Genomic DNA, 21,596 nt, shown 5'->3' with positions numbered 1-21,596 from the left:
CATCCAGCCCTCATCAGTGTGCGAAACAAGTGTCTTACCTCCCACCAGACACAAGAGGCAACATTCGCACTATAGCTTTCTAGGGTCCTAAGAGGTGTTTTCATTTCACCCGCCCCCCCCCCCCCCCCAACAGCTGGCAGCACCAACACAGCCACCTTGCAGCCACTATGTTCTGAGGAGTCAATTTCATACTATTAACACGTTACCGAACCCTGGGGACCACACCAACTCTGCTTCTGAAATCTTCAGGACCACAAAAAACAGGGCAAGCTTCCTTGGGATCAGCTTTAAACAGTCACTGCTGCTAAAGCAAGTTTGGTGTGTCACAGTGATCCAGCATGGGGACTGGCCCCTTACTCCCAACCAGCAGCCCCTCCAACCAACGGGCTCTGGGTGGTGCCACCAAGGAAGGCCATCTGGACACTCCTTCACCCTGAAACTCATGATAAGTCACTCACCTCCTCATCTAGTTGACCCTTACTGAGTTCTCATAGTGGCAATGGAACCATCTTAGACATTGGAATCGATAAAGCAGGAAGAAAGAGGCCTATCTCATTCCTACAGTCCAGCCTCTTAACTCTGGAGAGACACAGACAAGAAATCAAATGAGAAGGCAGAGGGGTAAACGCCCCAGCAGAGGTAAGTACAAACGGGCTGCTGGGGTGGGGGGTGCAGGGGTGACATCTCTGGGGAGTGGCTGAAGCCTCTCCTCTGCCTGCGAAGGCTGTAGGTGGAGGTCTGAGGCAGAGCTTCCAAGAAGAGGAAAAGAAAAATATGCTATGGGAACAGCAAACCACACCATTTGCCCATGGTGTAGTGTGTCCAGTAAAAATAGAAATTGATGATGAAGCTAAAGAGATAAAACCAGGGGCCAGATTTGTAATGAGCCAATAAGGCATCATTTGTTACCGCTCCCTTGGTGGTATGTAAGTTTTGCCTCATACTAATGGTGAATTTTAAGGTCCTGGATTTTTAATTCTCTTAAAAGCGGTGCAAGCACATATGCATCCCTATGTAGTGCCTGTTCTGTTCACCTCGACACACATGCCGGACCCTAAGAAACCACTCGCATCCACACGCCTGCCCTTGGGCACCATTGGGGCTCTCTCAGATTGGCTGCTTTTCCAGATGAGTTCCTAGGATCCATGCATTCTCCATCAAGCCCAGATTACAAGAATTTGGATTTGAAAAACTGAATCTCATCCTCATTTCCGGCTTACGTTGCTGACCTCTCTCCCCTCTTCTTCCTCTCCTCTTCCTTTCTCTCTTCCTTTATATTTTTTTTTTTTTTTTTCTGTGCTCACTGCTGTTTGCAACAGCTGCAGAACTTCACATATCTGGGAAGTCCATTAACTTGTTGTTTACTGAGCTCCACATCATTAGCAGAGATGCTGAGCAAAAGCAAGCCTGTCACCTCCCCCTCCCCCCCCGCCCTCTCAGGGAGCCAGGCCCCAGGCCCTCCTGTAACTGGGGACACTCCCTCCAAACTGCCCTCCCTTTTACTCCCCCAGCTGGAGATTTATGTTTTCTACCAAGCCAGATTGCATTAACTTTACTACAATAAGAATCTAAATACAATTTGGGATTCTGGTAGGAAAAGATTCCATCAAATTCACCTACCAGTGATCTGGACAGTTTAACGTAATATCTATATAGTAGGTAATCATACGCAAAATTCTCTTTTAACCACTGGTCCAGAAGCTTGCCCACAAAATGCGTGCAGGCTGCCAGACATGCAGCCAAATGTTGCATTTGCATGTGGCACCCAACAGAGCATATGTGGAAGATAAAGCCAGCACAGACTGATATCTGCTCTAATCGTAGCTGCCTGGAAATGGAAAATAAGCCTATGAGGTGACACAGGCTCCGCAGCTCTTTGGAACCTGGTCTCTTTCTTCTGTCAAAAGGCTGTACTCCACTCACTCTGGCTGAGAATAAAGTGCTCCAAGAGTTGACATGTTCTTGATTCCTTTCCATGCAGAAAACAAATACAAACACAATTAAAGACCCTGGGAACAAAGGCTACCCACCTGCAGGAATATCTGGGTGCTGGCTCATCTGAAAAAGCTTGTCAGGAACTGGGTGGTCAGCTGAGCTGTTCTGACCATTCAGTACAGACCCCCAAAGTGAGGGTGGGGCTCTGAATCAGGAGTCTACTTCAGTCAGCTCCTGGGAATGGAGGTAGGTTAGGGCCTCTGGCCTCCAGGTGATGCTGGCCCCTGTAGGAGGCCATCTGAGGTGTGAGGTAACCAGGTCTAGAGTGAAAAAGAGGGGCTGGATATGGTGCCAATCAGTGCACACCAAGTTAAGAACAGAAGCCTAGTCTATGTCGGCCCTTCACTTCTGTGCTTTGTTGGAAGGTTCTGCTTGCTGTTTCTACTCTGATTTTGTTTTAGTTTATATTTGACAGTAAAAGTCCATATCTGTCCTGGCTAAATGAAGAAGAAAATGGATTTTCACCCATATTTTGGCCAAGACTAATAAAGAATCAGAGCACCTTTAGGGGGCACAAAGACAATAATGTCAGCCAGACCAGTTCTCTAGAGCTCCAAAATAAAATCCTTCAGGATCAGAGCCAAGCAGAATGTAGGCAGCCAGGAGGATAGGATAAGGCCAGAAGGGAGCACTCCCTCCTCACCTCCCAGGCTCTCCCAGGCAGAGCACTGGCTTTGACATGAGAAATCGCTTGTCAGCTACATCAGAGCATCATTTCATATGGAGGCATCTTTGAGTATTAGAGAAAAATCCACCTGTGATCTTGGGGATAATCCCCTGTGTCACCATGTGCATGAATGGAAGAGTGGCCATAAAAGGGTTTGCCTTCAGCTCTCCACCAAACATAGCCTTTTTTGGCAAGTACAGAAACCAAGGTAGACAGGAGGTCCAGAATAAAAAGGAAGGTGGGGTTTGGGGTCCCAGGAAGAGAAGAAGGGATCTGCGACTAGGGTGGTATGGTCACATGATCTGTCATGTGCCCAAGCAGTGTCCTGAGCAATCATCTCCTGGTCTTCACCTGCATCGTCAAAAGTACTAGAGCTTTTGCCTTTTCAAGCTCCGTGATGGGCCTAGAAATCTAACAAAAAGCCTGATGCTGGAACAAAAGGTCACATGGTGTCCAGATTTCACTGTGCGGAATAATCTCTTTCTGTGAGAAGATTCTAGCTGGGTGGAAGACTCAGGTACAGGTTCTCAGATCTCTGCTCACCCCCACCATCTTGGCAGCTCCCTGTCAGGCCTTTGGCTTATTCCAGGAAGGCCTCAATTTTTTCAAAGAAGATGAAAAGATGATGCAAGGTGGCACCTTTGCCTGCCATGTGGCAGCACGGATTCTCTCCCTAGGAGCCGCGAGAAGATGGAATGCAGTGGGAAGACGATAGCATACCCAAGATGTGAAACGGGGAAATCAGGAAGCCAACAGGTGAGCAAGGACACACAAAGCACCTCATGGGAAACTCAAAATGTAAGGGCAAGGAGGCCATGGGTGCGCTCTGCTGCCTCTTGCCAAAATTCCTACTGGGATCTGGAACAAGGTGTGTCTCTGGTGGCCCCAGCAAATCTACTGTGAGCAGCTGTAGCTGATATTTAACAGGGCCCCAGAATGCCTTTTTCATAATTTAAAAAAAGTAATTATTTTAACCACTGATGTGTATAATAAACTCTTGTCAGCCTGACATTAAAATCTGTTCTTTTTCTCTGCTCTCCACCCGCTTCCCCACAAAGCCCTTGCTTCCCACAAGTATGGCACATGTTCCTTTATTGTTATTTTAGGATTTCTTCAAGGAGCTCTGTGATGGGCAGTTATTTCGTTAAGTGGCGGTGCATTTATCTAACACGCACACCATCTCCCTGCAGGAAAGGAGAGAAGGACTGGAAGGGAGTCAGCCTCTCAACCGCCAGCTGGGACTGTGTTGTCTTCCATGAGTGGTGATGGTTTCCGAAAACTCATTGTGGATATAGGGAAAATCTGAAGAGGAATGTTATCGAGGTCCTTAAAGGCTAAGGAGAAGAGACCAATGTCGAGGGTAAAAGAAAAAAAAAAAACAAAAACCCAGGTTTTTCCTCCCAAGATGTTCAATAACCCACATTCTGCACAGTTTGGAGGAATAAATCCAAGCTCCTGGGGGAAGTTTCCTGACAGAAAGAGGAAGAACTGTCCTCCCTGTACGTGAGTTCCACAAGGGCAGGGAAGACAGCCAACGCATCTTGCATGAGGCGGTTAGCTCTTCGCAGCCAAGCTGAAGCAGAAAGGAGAGGCGATCCTCTTCCCAAAACCCAGGCTTCCTCATGTGACGCCTTTTCTATAGTTTCCAGTAGCTCCCAGTCTCTCTCAGAAAGAAAAGAAAAAAAAAAAGTCTACAGTCTTCAGCCCTATACTCAAAGCCTTCCACGGTCCGGATTCATCCTACTTGATCACAACCCACTCCCAGATACAATCCCCTCTAGACTTAACCAGTCTTCTTGTCCCACTGATGTGCTTCATTGATGCCAACGTGTTAGCCATCAGCCTGAGATGCTTCTACATTTCTTACCTATCTGTGTAAACCACCCATCATTCTAAGTCCTACTCCTACCTTCCATGAAGCCCTTCTCAACCACTCTAGCCAATACGGCCCTTGCCTTGCCTCTCTGAACCACAAACTTGCATGCATGCATATTTCAGGGAACTGTGTTCTCCTCCACTAGTGTGGCATAGGCTCTAAGTCCCATGTAAGTCCCATGAAGGCAGGAAGCCCATCCCGCTTGTATGTATTAGCACTTAGCATGGAGCTGGACTGGCTGACGCCTTTAGTACCTAATAAGTATGGTGAAGGGCTGTGGTCACATAGGCCAGGCTTCCTGCACCCAACCTCACTCTCCTACCTTATTCTCTAGATCCAGATCCAGTTCTCTAGAATTCAGATCCAGAGAATGAGGGGAAGAACAGAGTTGTTTCTCTGGATGGTGACAGAGGGAAAACAGTTATTATTTCCAGGTCACGCTCCTACAGCACTTTTGTTTCCCAGATGAGACATTTTACTTGGTATTAGTTCTTGGGTCAGAGAAAGCCTATCTGGGATGTAAAAGTGATCCTTTAGTTTTGGAAACAGCCATAAAATGAAAAAGCTTGACAATCTATGGGAAAGCAACTAGAGCTGGGGTGGGAGCCTTCCGTGTCCACCACAGTAGGGTACAGCAGAGGTCAATAATCTCAAAGTTCTGTGTCCACCGGTCAACTAGTTCATTCTCCAGTCTTCAGGGAGGACTGTGGACCCCACCACATGAGTGAGTCTCGTGGATTAAAAATCTCCATTAAGACTCAGACTTCAGGCTCACTATATAATTCACTTATATTTTTCTCAAAATTCCCTTGAGAGTCTGTTAAACTTCTCTCCCTGCGATCGATCCACAGCCTGCCACCTATTCTAGAACTTCGCTCATTAAGCAATTATCCTCTCTTTTCTATCTTCCTAACTATTCCTTCTTTTGACTCTGCTTCCCCAGATAACCCCATCACCACCACCATCTCCCTTCTCCCTGCCAAGAAGTGACAACAGTCTACACTTCTCCCCTTTTCAAGAGTGACAGACTATGCTTTGCTGCCTTATTTCCACATCTCCTGCTCATCCCCTTAACCTCCTGCAATTGGGCTTCTGCCCCCAATCACTTCCCGGAGAGGGTTTACTCGCAATCAGCCTCTCAGAACATCAAATGTCAGCCCTGACAGTCTCCTTATTTTTCATTCTCCTCAGTTCACTCAAAGCTGGACATGGCCCTGCTGGGTATTACTGTCTCCACTCTCCCTCCTCACTACCTTTCCAGCCTACACGGTCCCCTATCCCTCCTCTGCGATCTTCCCAAGGTTTGGGCCCTGCTTCGCTTCCCGTGGCCTTTCAGGTCCACCCTCAGATCCACTTCACCTGCTCCCATGGTTCCAACTATCACGCTGGCATCACTGCCCCCAACCTGGACCCCTCCTCCAGAATGCCAATCCCAAGTTTCTAGTTCAGTGCTGAATATCTACACCTGGACCTTTCCAGGTCATCTCAAACTTGACACACCAACAAGCAAACTATTACTTCCCTTTTAAATGTGACTTCCTCCCGAGCTCCCCCCCTGTCTAAAGGCATCACCATCCTCCCAGCCAACCCCACCAGAAGTCCTCTGGCCATCTCCCTCTACCCATGTATTGCCACCTTCCATCAGCTCCCCGCCGCTACCCCTCTCCTCACGATCTCTCCCTGATTTCTCATTCCACCATTTCCGACTGTAGGCCCTCCTGAGCAGATCTCTCAACTAGTGTCTAGTCTCCAGATCTCTAACCCTTCCCTCCTATTTCTGCAAGAAGCATCCTTCTTCCCAGGTCTGAGCAAGTGGGCTTTCATAACTTCGCTCACACTCTGCTTGAGATGCCCTTCACTGCCCACTTCTCTATAACTAGAATCCACCTCTCCTTCAAGGACACACGAGGGAATAATCCACGGAGCCTTTATAACTTATCAATGTGCGTTTGGTGTTGGCTGGGGTATATGTATGTGTGTGTGTGCGCCTGTGTATATGTGTGTGTGTATGCACGTGTGCACGCATGTGTGTGTGTGTGTCCTCCCCCGGACTCTTCCAGCCCAGCACTCAAGCCTCTTTTAGCACTGATTTCACCATCCTTTCCTATCAGCTTTCTCCACTGAATTGGAAACTTCCTGAGGACAGTTGGGATTATGGAGTAAAATGTGCTTCTGCAAAGCTGTGTCAAAGTCCTACATCTCTGTGAATGTGACCTTATTTGGAAATAGGGCCCTAGTGGATACAATCAAGTTAAGATGAGGTCATCAGGGTGGGCCCTAGTCCAGTGACTGGTTGTCCTTGTAAGAGAGAAGACAGTGTGAGGGAAGACAGCCACGTAAAGACAGAGCCGGAGCCTAGAGCTCTGCTGACACAAGCCAAGGAACGCCTGGGGCTACCAGAAGCTGGAAGAGACCGGGAAGGATTCCCCTACAGGTTTCAGAGGGAGTGTGGCCTTGCCAACACCTTAATCTGAGATTTGTAGTTTCCAGAACCTTGAGGGGATAAATTTTGCCGTGATTCTGCGCAACAGCCCTAGGAGATGAAGACCGATGGGAATGATGTCTTGATTCCTCTCTGTAGACCCTCGGGATCCACGGAATTCTGGAAACTCGTTAACTTCTTGGTGAAATCGTGAACAAAAATGAACCATGCACACCAAGGGGCTTTTACCATGAGTGCAGATTTTAAAAAAAGATATCTTATATTGAAATGTATATTCATATTTAAACCGTCATTTCCCAAGACAGGATTACTGATCTGTAATCACCAGAACCTCAGATGTGCGTTTTGTGTCCAGAAAGAGAAAGAGATGGGCTGAGTGTAAGCCACCTGTACCCTCTTCACCCGGCCTCCCCAGACCTCATGGAAACGTTGGCAAACCAGCTGGCCAGGCCTGCAGGTGTCCTCTGCAAAAAAGTGAGGCCTTCCTCTGTGCAAAGCCGTGACCTTGTACTCATTAGCACGGGCCCTGTTCCACTAAGCTAATGACTTCAAATAGCAGCCAGCAGAAATTAGATTCGCTAAAAGGGAGTGGGGAGAAGAGGCTGATAAAGACAGTATCTCTCTTCACATGCAAAAGTGAAGCAGAGCATAATTATCACAATGTCAGTGCTGACACCGAAATGCTTTCAATTCAACCAAGTGGACACTCAAACCAAATGCCTTTTAGGAACGAACAGGGCCGGGAGAAGGTGGCAAAGGGAGCCAGACAGTGAGTTGTCCTCTCTTTCCTTTCTTGAACAAACACTGAAAACCAGCACATCAGGGGCATTCCAGAAAAACCTCTGAATGGAAAGAGGGGAAACACTCTCCGAGCCTGTGTCGCTCAGTCTGTCTGTTGCTACCAGCACGGTGGCCATAAATACTACGTGTGAGTCACAATGAAAATCCACAATCTCTCTGGAGACAGCAGAGCAGCAGCAGGTGCGCCTAGCTCTGTTCCTGTGAGGAAACCAAGTCTTGGGGGTAGCAAAACTACTATCCCTGCCACAAAAATGCAAATGGTCCATTCTTCCCTAAACAGGTTGGACAGGAGAACTGTGTAGTCTGGGCACTGCCAGACATGGCTCATTGGTTTCCAGAGGCCCCTGCTCCCGGCCTGGGTCCAGCCTTTAGATGCTCAATCCTGAAAACTCGGTGCTGTCTATGTGTGTGATTTTAAATAAAATTCATATTAAGCCGGAAGGGAAAGAAGTCCCATAAAGTTCATGAGGACTACTTTGAGGCTTTTTGGTAAATAAGAAACATAAAATTCTTTGCCAAATAAATGTGCAGTGTCCCTGCTTTGCTGGTGCTTCGTCAGCCCTGGGTTGCCAAGCATGGCCCATGCTGCTGGTCACTTGTTCCTCAATGGCAAGAGCCCTGGGCAGTCTACGATTGCCTGTCCTTCGCCCCCGCTCCACACCCTCGAGAGTGTGTTTGTCTCGTCACTTGATCACTAGACACACAAGGGAAATCACTCGTGCCCTCGCCCCCCTGATTCTCTTTTAACTCCTGCACTTCCAGCTCGCATATATGTGCTTAGCCCTCTGTTCAAGGGATTCTTCTGTAGCTCTACTTTTTTCTGACTTTTTTTTAAATGAAAAATCTCTAATATGTATCTATCATTTTATTATTTTTTGTATCTATCATTTTTAAAAGAATTTATATATATATATATATATATTTATTTATTTATTTATTTATTTATTTATTTAAGAAAGGGAGAGAGCACAAGTGGGGAGGAGGGGCAGAGAAAGAGGGAGAGGGAGAGGCAGATTCCCCACTGAGCAGGGAGCCTGACAATGTGGGGCTCGATCCCAGGACCCTGGGATCATGACCTGAGACTGAGCCACCCAGGCACCCTTGTATCTATCATTTTCAAAGGCAGTTCAGTTTTTGTCTCAAATCTGATTTAGCCTTTTACCAGTGACCCAGCCATCAACAGGAACAGCAATTTTCAAGGGTACAAATGACAAGGCAAGAGGCCCAACCTTATGCTACTTCCATCTCCTGCCTCCAAAGACTTAAGGAATGGGGGGTTCATCGCTCACCTTCGTCAGCCCCACACGTGACTGCGGTCAACGCCTGACAATGGGTGCACTTTTATCTGCCACGAGGAACAGAACATGTGATTTGTAACAACTATTTTTTTTTCTTGCTCAGACATCGTATTAACCAAGATGTTAAAGTCATAGAAATTCAGAGCTGCAGGGAACTGAAAGTCTATGAAAATAAAGTGACCATTCATCAAGACACTGGTTAAACTAATTATTGAACTGTGGATTACTACACTGTAGAGTCTTTCAGAAGAAGAAAGTAGATCAATATGAGCCCATCATAACAATTTCCAAAATTGTTAAGTAAAAGAAGCAAGAAGCAGGATGGTGTTAACGCCAATTATCTCGTTCGTTTTCAAAAGATATCTATATAATATGCCTACAGAATATTTCCGGAAGGATATACAAGGAACTGGTATAGTGGTTGCCTCTGGAGAGGGCCCTGGAGGCCTGGGGTAAGAGGAAGGCTAACCTTTCACCATCTGCCTTTTTCCTTATGATGTGAACTCCTTACGATGTGTATATATTTAATCCTTTAAAAATATGATAAATAAACATATAAATACAAATAAGGCATAGATTACACATTTTCAATTTTCAGCAAAGAGACCTGAGATCATCTAATGCCCTCATTTCCCCAGTGAGGAAACCACAGTTGAAAGAATGACTTGAGGCTGGGGGGGGGGGGGGGGGGGGGGGGGGGGGCTGGACCGCTGGTCCTTCCATTCTGTTCTTTCTACTCCTCCACAGTGTCTCCTTATTCATAGTCATGTTCTGGTTCCCTAAGGTTACCTGAAATTGACTTCTCAGTTAAACGAAGTGTCACCGTCATTCATTTCATTTACATTCCATGCTTAAAACAAAGAATCTGTGATCCAGATTTTCTTTTTAAATCAAATTCTATTCTCAATTTGCCACAAGAGCTGTGCTTAAATCACTCCCTTCATGAAAACCAAGGAAATGATCCCCCGGCTTTTTAGGTTTCTTTAACCCTGCTTTCCTTTTATGGGATTTGCTTTAAACAGAGCACACCTCTGCCCATTCCTGCCTGCAACATTCTGTTCATTTTCCCTCCTGCTCCTATGTTCTGGCCACACCAGTGCTAGCTGCTTTGAAACGTGAGCTCCCCAAAAAGGTCGACACTGATTCTCTTCTACCGTTGATGTGCGACTAATGAATTACGCCTCATACAGTCACTTCAGAAGCCTTCTGATATGACAGCTTCTTCAGCTAATGCACTTGATACAGAGCCCAAGATTCATTTGCTATAGGTGCAATATATAAAATTATCCTAACAAATAATTAGAGTACATTCTTCCAACCCAGATAGGAAGCTTTATTTGAAATCTTGTTCGCCAAGCCTTTTTTCTTGACTTAACCAATGCAAGCTGGAATGTTACATAAGTCAGGGAGATTCTAAATGCTTGGGCTCTTTCAAGAAACCCACAAAATCAACACAATCATTTGGTGGTTTCAGCTTTTGCCATTAACAAAGCCCAGACTGATGCTGTTTCTTATGCATAATGTATTCATCCAAGTTAAATTCTCTTCATTTTGCTAAATTGTAGCCACTGCTGTTTATAAACTCCCAAGATGGTTATTTTATTAGGCTTTATTTTCGGGTTGAGGGGGAAAAAAAAACAAGGAAGTCTAACATGGTATTTTTTTATAACAGCATTTTAAAAAAGAAATGAGCTTAAAACCAAAGTTTTAACTTCCACAAATCTCAGCTCACCTTTTTCTATTATATGCTGCTTTCTGGACAAATAATAGCTATGATATCTTATTCTAGGGCTTTCCTGGTTTTTTTTTTTTAATATTAAAAAATCTTTACCTGCCCATCCATTAATTACTTGAAAATATTTCCTTCTGGCCTCCAGCTGCTCAGGGACCTCCCTTAGCAATTTCCTTACCTATGATTATGTGGATGGCCTGTGTAACAGGTTGCATCATTATCTGAGTTAAATTAATGTTGGTGTAAATGTAATGTCAAATCTGAGGGCTCCCCATGTTCTGGAAGCCAAAAAGCTGGCCCCAGGGGAGCTTCCCCCTTTCTGGCTTCCCCCAAACCAGAAGACCAGGCCTGGTGCTCCTATGTGGTAAGGAGCACATCGATCAGGTGGCTCCATCTCTTGGGGCCCAGTGCCAAAAAGGCAACCAGCCACCCCTACCTACCACATTGGCCTCCAAAATTCTTCCAAGTGCTTCCCAACCATCAGTTGCTTCCTTGAGCTTTTCTTTTTTCCTGAGCGTTTGATGCCAGAGTAGAGAAGGAAGCAGAAACCTAGCACGACTAGGATGACTTTGCCCTGGCATTTCAATTACCTAAGGGCAATTACCTTATAATTAGGACTCTTCCTTTTTCTGAAACACCAGAATAATATCCTAAATTTAGAGAATACCTGTCTTCTTCTTTCAGGCAGCCTCGCTTATTTCTGAAATACCCTTATACCAGCCATTTCAAGTGTCAGCAAACTAGAATCATTATTTCTCCCTCACAGATGAGCAAAATGAAACCCAGGGTAACGAAGATCTTCAGACACTGCTAGGAATATTCTCATACATATCTTTACACATAAATATTTCTGAAGGATAACACTTCTGGAGATGAAATTATTGAGTTAATAATACCCATTTTAATACAGATGATCAAAACACCCACTATGGAAATCATTTCAATTTAAGCTCCCATTATGCATGAATGCCTGCTTCCCTCTACCCTCAATAATTTTTTATATATATTTACAATTCTGGTACTTTAAAAAAATAGCTTATTGTAGGTTGAGTATCTTTTTATGTATTTAAGATTAACTTTATTTCTTTTTTTCTGTCAATAATCTGTCCCTATCTTTCCCCATCGTGTTGTTGACCTTTTATTAATTTATTAGAGCTTTTAATCAATTAAGGATATTGTCTTTTGGATTTTATATGTGATTCCAAGTTCACTGTTTTTTTACTCTACTTAAAATGGTCCATGAAGCTGTCACAGACAAGGCCTGGGCTTGTTTTTTGAAATTTAACATATTAATCTGTTTAATAGGTTAACCTATTAACATATGAATCCGGGTTTGTGTTATACCTAGCAAGACCGTGCAACCACAAGATTTTTAAAACTTCTCTGTTTTCTTCTACTACTTTTAATATTTAAATTTTTGATCCATCCGGCATTTATCTTGCCATTAGAAATGAGGTACGGATCCAAATTTTGTTTTCCCGGATGGCAACCCAGCTGTCCCAAACAGTATTTCCTTACTGATACAAAACGCCACCTTGATCTGAAGACAAAGCTTTTTTTATATATCGGTATCCAATTCCAGATTCTATTCTGTACTATTGATCTGTCGATTCAGGCGTCAGTACTGTACTACATATATATATATATGTATAATATTGCTTAAACATATATCTGGTTTAGATATACATAAACATATATCTAGGAGCTAGTTTATCTTCGTTATCCTCACTTATCCTTACTATGAATAGAGCCTGTGCTTCCATTCCATTTCCTATATGATTGTTTTTCTCTACAGCTAGTTTTCTATATTAATTTCATGCCAAGCCACTTTACTACAGTCTCTTGTTGTTTGCAGTAAATAGCGTATCATCCGACTATCACATAGGTATATCATAGGCGCACAGTAACTCCACCTCTTGCTTCCTACCTGTGTATACTTTCTCTGTTTCTCTTGTCCAAGAGCATCAGCTAGTACCTACACAACAGCGTTTAATAAACGTGGTGGACATCTTCATTTGGATGGCAGCATGACCCCTAACAACCCACGTAATCCTGCTTGCTCTGTAGTCTGCAAACCCTTAGAAGAAAAGAAAAAAGGAGAAAATCAAATTGCTGGTTTCTACTCCGTGATCTGAGTGAAGCAGAAGAAGAGAAATGATGAAGAAAGAAACACTTTGCTCTAGGACCCTCCCACTGCTCTCCCTCCCTCCCCCCCTAGTAGAGCCCCCTGGGTTTCTGCTTGCCTCCCCCTCCCCTCTATGTGCCACACTTCACAGGGCCAGGTGGGTGTTTTGTCGAAGACAAATACGAAACAAGGAACTAATACCCATCCTAAGAACTTCTGTGAGTGATTTCCTACATGATACCTACAAAATCTCCCGTACTTAAAGTTTTCAATAACAATACTAACCAAAACCCACTAAGTTATAACTTGCCTCTTCAGGTTACTGGGTGGTCAGGGATCTACGAATGGATAGCAAGCAACTAAACTTCTAGAGAAGGACCATCACGAGCTCGTGTTTCTGCCACAGCAGAGGAGTCTGGTCTGCAGTGCACAGGGCATCAGCCTGTCTCATCCAAATCCTACCCAGTCCATGAAAACCTGAATCACTTCCTAGGCCCTTTACAAAGCTTTCCTATACCACTGTACTCATGGAGAGACTTCTAGTTGCCTACCTCACTATCCATTCTCCCTTTCTTTCTTAATAATAAACCTCCTGAATTTTTGCTGTGCACACGACTGCCTAGAAAAAAAAGGCTATATTTCCCAAACTTTCTTGAAAGGGAGAAAGTATACACTTCTCCCCTTTCTTCTGGAATGAATATGTGATGGCTGGAGGTCTGGCAACCATCACATCTTAGACTAGGCAAGTGAGGACCACACTCCAGCAATGATGAAGTGGCAAGCTGGTTGGAGCTTGGGTCTCTGACAGCTTCATGGAACACATATCAGCTCTGATCAAGAGTTCTTGTCCATGAGAAAATAAAACCTTGTGTCTTTAAGCCACTGCTGACGTAGGCTTCTGGTCACAGACACACTTAATCCTAACTGGTACATGCTGAGTGGAACCTTCACTGTTCACCACTATAGGGGGTCTCAGGGCACTCTCTCATGCTTCATCGGGAGTCAGCCTTACCTTCCCCTCCACCCTGCTCCCTGAGGGCCCTGTCCTTCTCAGTTCTGCTTCAGGTCAGGTGCCTACTCGTGTCAGGGGACACAAGAGACATTCAGTAAATATTTGGTGAATGAGGAACTCTGACATGAAAGTAATGTCAGTTAGACTTCTATGCTTTCCATGGTGTTATCAAGAACAGGAGGGGGAAAAGAAAACTTTCTCTCACCCCAGGAAAACTGGCAAATGTTTTGTTAACTTTAATTAATTCTCTGACACTCCCTCCTGGCACAATGGTCATTATTTGAATAACAGTTGAGTCCCCTCTATGGTCAGGAAATTTATGCTCAGTGACTAGCTAAAAGTGAAGAAATTCATAGAATTCAAATGAGAGCACTCATGCATATGGGCAAATACCTTTTTTTTAGAGAATTTATTATAATCCATGGTGACTATAAGAAGCCATTTACACCACATAGCATCTGATTCGATCTCGGGCACAGAGAATATTCTCAACAAAACGTTTGAGTTTATGATTTATTTTCATTTTTTTTTTACCACATTTCTTTCTTTTCCTCATTTCTCTTTCCTAATTTTCCTACACAGAAAGATTTAACTCTTCTCTTCGGACAAACCTTGGTTCTCTAAGAGGCAGTGGCCAGTGTTTACGTAAGACAGGCTCTTTCCCCCTTGGTTTAGCACCTTCTGATCTTCTGATCACAAAAGGGGACATGAAAAGGGTACCTGGGTAGCTCAGTCAGTCAAGTATCTGCCTTTGGTTGAGGTCATGATCTCAGGGTCCTGAGATCAAGTCCAGCATCAGGATCTCTGCTCAGTGGGGGGTCTACTTCTCCCTCCCTCGGTCCCTCCCTCCGCTTGTGCATGCTCGCGCTCTCTCTCTCTCTCTCTCTCTCTCAAATAAATAAATAAAATCTTTAAATAAAAGGAGGGGAAGACATGAGAGAAAAGCCAGATACTGATACACTAACTAGTACCAAAGCCATAACACCATCCTTTTTCCGGATCAAGCCTCTCCACAGTTGTGACTTTTTTCCTTCTCTGTCCCACATCGTGCCTACTGACAGGGCACTACCAGCCACAAGAATCCGATTTGTAAATTACAAATGGTGTCGGGTAAGGGCACACAAATCCTACACATACATGCCTTAGACACATGACCTGCCCCATATGCATGTAACAAAAGACGCCCCTTCCTCTGGCAGGTCCAGCCTGAGTCCTGAAGCCCGCTTGGCAAGGGAAACGAGATCTGGGATTCGGCCCCACTGACTAGGCGCCCTGCCACGGGAAACCCAGAACAGCAGCTGGGCCTGGTCCCTCTAGCTCAATGTGCCACCTGGGAGTGGTAATATCAATTAGGAGGGCCAGCCAACAGTTTTTAAATTAAATAATAGGGCAGTAAAATGGATCAGGTGCCTCTCAGGTAGTAAGGTGAGTCTAATCCCATTTCTCCTCATGTGTGCACCTGTGTCACAAGGCGGAATGCTTTTCCTACTGTGGGTCTAGTTGAACCAGTTTCAACTCCAGATGTTGAAAACCCAGCCTGAAGCTGGCTCACAGTGCTCTTTTGAGTGCAGTTCCAGAATCATGCCTGCTGATTCATCTCCTTGTGAGGACTCAGATCCAAAAGGCAAACTTCCTGAAAAGAGGAACCCCCCGACTTTAGTCGCACTAGGGTGTAAATGGTTGATTGCCCATGTTCCTGAGAGCAAGTTTCAACGAGGTAGGAAAAGACCATCACCTTACTGAATGGAGAGGAAGAGAATGCAGATATCTCTACATAACTTTACAACTTTTGTCCATAACTCCTCCCTTCCTCCCATCCCCTAACCCTGCTCCCCCATACCATGCCAGTCGTACTCTGAAATCATTTATGCTGTTGGAGAGCAGGGACAACTGAAATATTGGACTCATAAGGCCTTGGGTCCTTGGAGGACCTCCTCCATCAGTGTGCAAGTGGCTGGCTCTTTGCTCTCTTTGCAGACTCACGGGCTCCTGCACCCCCAGCCCCTGCCCATGGTCCCAACGCAGCTCTGGCTAAGGTCACCACTGGCCACCACAATGCTAACCCTGTGACCACCCAATGACAGCCCTGGACTCCAGGACCTCATGGTCTCTGCCCGCTCTGAGCGTCATCTGCTTGTGCCCCTGGACACACGTCACTTCATCCTCTCTGCTTGGGTTGACCTGTGTATGGAGCTTCCCACATGATTTCTGTCCCTCTAGTACCGCAAATGATTGAGAACTGGCTACAAATTTAGCTGTCCATCAATGGAAAACATATAACTAGGCAAGGCAGGCAAAAAACAGGAGCATCCACTAACTCCCCAACAGAGACTTGGGACCCCCACTGAGTTTGACCCAAGGGGAGGGAGAGCTCAACACTGCAGGCTGTTTGTTTTTTAGACTTTATTCTTTTAGCATCAGTATACTGTTCCAGCTCTAACGATTTGTTCAAGGTAAGAAGATGCCTTCTGACATGGCCATAAATATTGCTCCCAAGAAACATTTCCCCATCTCCAGTGAAGTGGGAAGGCTTGATTCGGCCCCATCTCACTGTCCAACCAGAGCTGCAAGTACTCAAGAGCAAAGATTGTCAGCATCTTTGTCCTGCTGCTCGAAGCCCACGGTCGGGTTTAGAAGGAATACTTCCTGGCACCTTGCCTCTCAGGTATTTCTCTTCCTCCCTACTTCCGAGAAAAGGAGGACTTGCAGAGGCTGAGCCTGAAAATAGTTTTGCCTCTCTGATGATGCCAAAGAAAGATGTCTCACCTTTCCTGATGCTACTTGGCTGACTGCTTGGGGGGAAGAAATTGTTACAGCCTATGGGGGTGCTAATTAGATTCAGTTAAAACCCAGCTGGCCTGCCCTGGCACTGAATTACCTCCCAGGACTTGCTCAGCCCTTAGGAAAATCAAAGAGGGATCCAGAGAGAAAGATTCTGCAGAGACCCCAGCTGAGACTTAGCCAGCCAGCATCCCTCCGCTTAGGGAGTAAAATCGTTGCTAGATTTGTCAAGAGGATAAAATGCCTGATGTTGCTGAGGGCATAATAGTTAACAATAAAGTGATGCATCTGTCGATGAATTTAATTGTGGGGGTCATTTCACTATGTGTGTGTGTGTGTGTGTATCATCATGTTGTGCATTTTAAATATATACATTTTTGTCAATTATTCCTCAGTAAAGCTAGAAAAAATAAAAGTAAAAAAATCCTCCATCAAAAAATAAATGAAATATGTAAAATATTCCTTTTTTAAAGGGCACACAAATGACGACTTGACAACCACACACACACACACACACACACACACACGACCTCCAGGGACTAGGACTTATCACATGCCTACTGCATGCCAGGAGCATCTCAACTCCCCATGGCAGACAGCTACAACGTGAAAGTCATCTGGGTGCCAAATTACTCCCTTACCACTCCAAGCGTGTCACTGTGAAAGTTCCTACCGTACATGCTAAGGCAAACTTACATGAAATCGTTGCTTATTGAATGTTTTGGGGTTTTTTTTTAATAAAAATCCAAGCTATCAAGTCCAAATTTATCAAACTGTACATTTTCAATACATGTAGTTTACTATATGTTAATGATGCCTCCATAAATCTAGTTTTTTATTATTTTTTATAAATTTATTTTTTATTGGTGTTCATTTTGCCAACATATAGAATAACACCCAGTGCTCATCCCGTCAAGTGCCCACCTCAGTGCCTGTCACTAAATCTAGTTTTTTATTTTTATTTATTTATTTTTATTTATTTATTTATTTATTTTTATTTATGATAGGCACACAGTGAGAGAGAGAGGCAGAGACACAGGCAGAGGGAGAAGCAGGCTCCACGCACCGGGAGCCCGATGTGGGATTCAATCCCGGGTCTCCAGGATCGCGCCCTGGGCCAAAGGCAGGCGCCAAACCACTGCGCCACCCAGGGATCCCTAAATCTAGCTTTTTAAAAGTAAGTTCAGGTAGTCCATTCATTATTGTTTGAATAAACAATACTTACATTTTCATAAATCAAGCCCCCCATTTAAAACACAAATCAAATTTGCTCCCATAAAGACCACTCGGAAAGAATCTGAATGGGAAGGAAACCTTGTGTGTTCACACAGTGGGGCAGTAAGGCTGCAGACTAGAAACAAGTGCACGCAAAGGTTACTAATAACCCAACACAGGATGTAACAGGTGCCAACTGAGTGACTCAGACAATACGTGCTCCAGGAGCAGTGACTGCTGGCCGAATTTGCTCCGGGAGACCAAGTCACTCCACTATCACAAATACAGGCTCTGTGCCCCTCTCCTAGCCCTAAAGGCATCACCCATGCATGCCCATGCATGGGGACAGCAGTTGTGCCACCAAGAAATAACCCTCACTTCTGGTCTCCCTGGCCTCACCCACAAGCCAAGGGAGGGAGAACCAAAAGAACTAGATACATTCTGGAACACAGTAACAGATGAAATGGCTCAAGGAGTCAAATGTGGCATTAATCACAGGTATAAACACTAAAAACAACACACTAAAACCAAAACCAGATTGGCCTCTATTTTGGCGCATAAATTTCTGCTTGGGCACTCTGAAAACTTTATGATGTGGTTTATAGATAAATGTAATAGGACCAATTTCCAAAGAGTAATTTAAAATCCACCTGGCTAGGGGAGACTGGGTGGCTCAGGCGGTTAAGTGTCTGCCTTCAATTCAGCTCAGGTCAAGATCCCAGGGCCCTGGGATGGAGCCCCACATCAGGCTCCCTGCTCAGTGGGGAGCCTGCTTCTCCCTCTCCCCCTGCTCATGTTCTCTCTTGCTACTTCTCTCTCTCTCTCAAATAAATTAATTAAATAAAAAATAAAAATAATAAAACCCACTTGGCTAAAATTTAAGAGAACTACAGTGCCCCAGACACTCAATCTGAATTAGTTCTTATCATGAGATAAATGAGGAGAGTCTGTTATAAGTATAGAAAGAAAACACTATAGACTATAATACCTAAGTTCCTTGGGCGTTAGGATTTCTAACCTCTTCACACAGTGCCTGGAACACAGTAGCTAGTCAATAAATGTCTGTTGAATGAAGAACAAATATGTTGTATAGGAACTTTAGAGGGTCTAACACAATGCTCTGATTGTTTTACGTGGATTAGCCTGGTTTCCATTATAAGCACGTTAAGGCAACCGTATCTTATTATTTTCACAAGTCCAAATGTATCAGGTGTCAGAAAGTCTCTATAATATCTACATTCATTAAAATTCATTTCCTCTCTCCTGAAAATCACTCAAAATCACTCAACAGCAGGATGCTTTGGGTATGTGTGTATGTGCATATCTCAGAGTGGCCGAGTTCTCATCTAATGGCAAAAGTGGGCTGTGTTTATCAGCTTGTTTTTATCTTTTACTTTCTCAATTTGGCTCTCCATGTCCTGAGCATGTCAACAGCCCAATTTTAATGTTTAATACTGAGCACCATAAAACTACCAGTCAAAGAAACAGGTTTGTGCCTTTAAAGGCCTGAACGAGCACCCTTACCATCTATTAGCACATATTTGGGATATCAGGAGCATGATCTTCTTCATTCTCCCTTCTAGTGGGGGAGAGAGAGAGGCATACAGAGCCCATTCTATCAGCCTGAACATACCAGAATCTCCTAACTTGGAAGGAACATGTTACTAGGCCTCCTAAGTTTATTAGCACTCACTATTCAAACTCTTCAAAGTTGGCAACCTCTAGAATTTTATAGTCCTAATACTGAACCACCCCCTTATGATTTGTCTAATGACTTGTTTCTAGAACAGCCATCATTGAGTCTGTCAATGCTAGTTTCAAGCCAGTACCCTCACCCCTCATCCCAACACGCTCCTGTTAATCTTTGATTCTTTCTGCCTCTCAATAGTTATTACAATCTCTCTCAAAATCCTCTACTACACAGAGAGTGGTTAAATCTCTCCCCAAAACTAACAGCTTGGCATAAAAGTGTAGGAAATAGTCAGAGCCTACATTTGGAAAATAGACTTCTCCCACCCTTCACTCTAGGGGAACTTCACCTTTGGGTTGCATAGTCCTCCGGTCAGACCTGGAAGAGCTGAGCTGAGCCCGCCCTCTGTCCTAGCTGGAAGGAACCCAGGCGAGGGAAGGTCACAGTGCCCACAGAAGTCAATCGACAAACCCACAGCAGGGCCCCACATTCACCAGCTCTTGGCAGTCCCCAGCCCCTCCTACCCCTTCTTCGTGTTAAAGATCTCACATGAGCTCCAACCCTCCCCATCTTTTAACCCATCATTCATGGTCCACTTCTCCCAGCAGGACTTCCCGAATATCATAGCCCGTACACCCATGAGCTTGACCTTCTTAGATCTGCAGTGCTTCCTGCCTGCATCACATACTTGGCACTTATTACAAACAGACTTAGATTTTAATATGTGTGCACTTTATTTTCCCAATTGAATTGCAAACTCTGAGGGCAGAATTTTCCCTAGCAAAACCACCTTTTGCATAGTAGACACGCTGTAAAAAAAACATGTGAATTAATGTGGAATAAAGATGAAGTAGGAGTCTCTGCCTCCCCCAATAGGGGTCTTATAGGAAAAAGTCTCAATCCCAGGAGAAATGCATGATTAGGCTTCCAATACTGGGTTTTTCTTTTGCACCTAATATGTGGGCATGTAGTTTAGGGTTACAGCAAGAGATTGTCTGTGGAAGTCCAGGCGCAGATTGTATTGTAGCTACACTGCCATTTGCTGCTTGCATATTTATGAAAAATTATCCTTTCGGGATGAAATTTTCCATGACTGGTTTCTGATCCAAAATAAGGGTGTTTCTCTCTCTCTCTCTTTCTTTTTTTTTTTTTTTTTTTCCTTTTGGAAAATTTGAACAATATCCAGTCAGCCATGTAGAAGTTGGGCATTAGTGAAAAAAACAATGACATGTTTTGTCTTTCAAAATCAATGTAAGTCTTTCTTTTGCGTGACCAATTAAAAAACAACTAAACTTCAAAATGAGAAACTTTCCACTTGTCCAGGCTTCATCAAGGATGAACCTTGTTGACAGTGAGATAGTACATTAAGAGTAGAACAGAAACAATTGAAATATGCACCTCTTCATTTTACTTGCATTAAATTTCACAAATGCCTATACATGCAGTCCGCTTCCCATGACTTCTGAAATTTAAAATACATGTTGTATTTGTGACATCTCAGCAACCGCTGAGGCTGAGCTTCAGCTCTAAGAAATGAAAAAAGTTTTCAACTAATCCAGGATAAATTTCTGGACAGTAAATAATTTAGTTATTTTGAAAGAAGAGTTCCCTCCAAAGTCTCCTTCATACAGATCTGTTTGCCTTCTAACTTCTCACTGATAAAATTTACTCACCTAATACTTGTCTTAATACTCGGGTTGACTCAAGTTCATTCTGTGCCCTTAAAATCAGAAAGAAATTTAGAAATGACTAGTCACCTTAAACTAACACATGCATTTTTGATTTGGCAATAATTGTTGCAAAACATTTGCAATCTACGGGATACAACAGCATGGTAGACATTTTAAAATCTGACCCCTCACTAATGTTACCAAAATTGGACAACACGCCAATAACAAACACCAAAATAAATTCTAAAATCTTTACTTCGGTTTCTTTTAATTTAGAAAAAAGATATTTTA

General features: G+C 44.1%; 1 protein-coding gene across 3 annotated transcripts in view; it reads right to left on the bottom strand.

The window, feature by feature from the left end:
• The window catches only part of PRKCE (protein kinase C epsilon), a 487,576-nt gene that overhangs the window by 441,596 nt on the left and 24,384 nt on the right, over positions 1-21,596 (bottom strand). The gene's annotated exons all lie outside the window — the stretch shown is intronic.

The sequence above is a fragment of the Canis lupus genome, chromosome 10 (assembly GCF_011100685.1).
Source record: "Canis lupus familiaris isolate Mischka breed German Shepherd chromosome 10, alternate assembly UU_Cfam_GSD_1.0, whole genome shotgun sequence".
NCBI classification, from domain to species: domain Eukaryota; kingdom Metazoa; phylum Chordata; class Mammalia; order Carnivora; family Canidae; genus Canis; species Canis lupus.
Note: the sequence above shows the minus strand (reverse complement) of the source record. Positions and strands in the feature narration are given on the sequence as shown.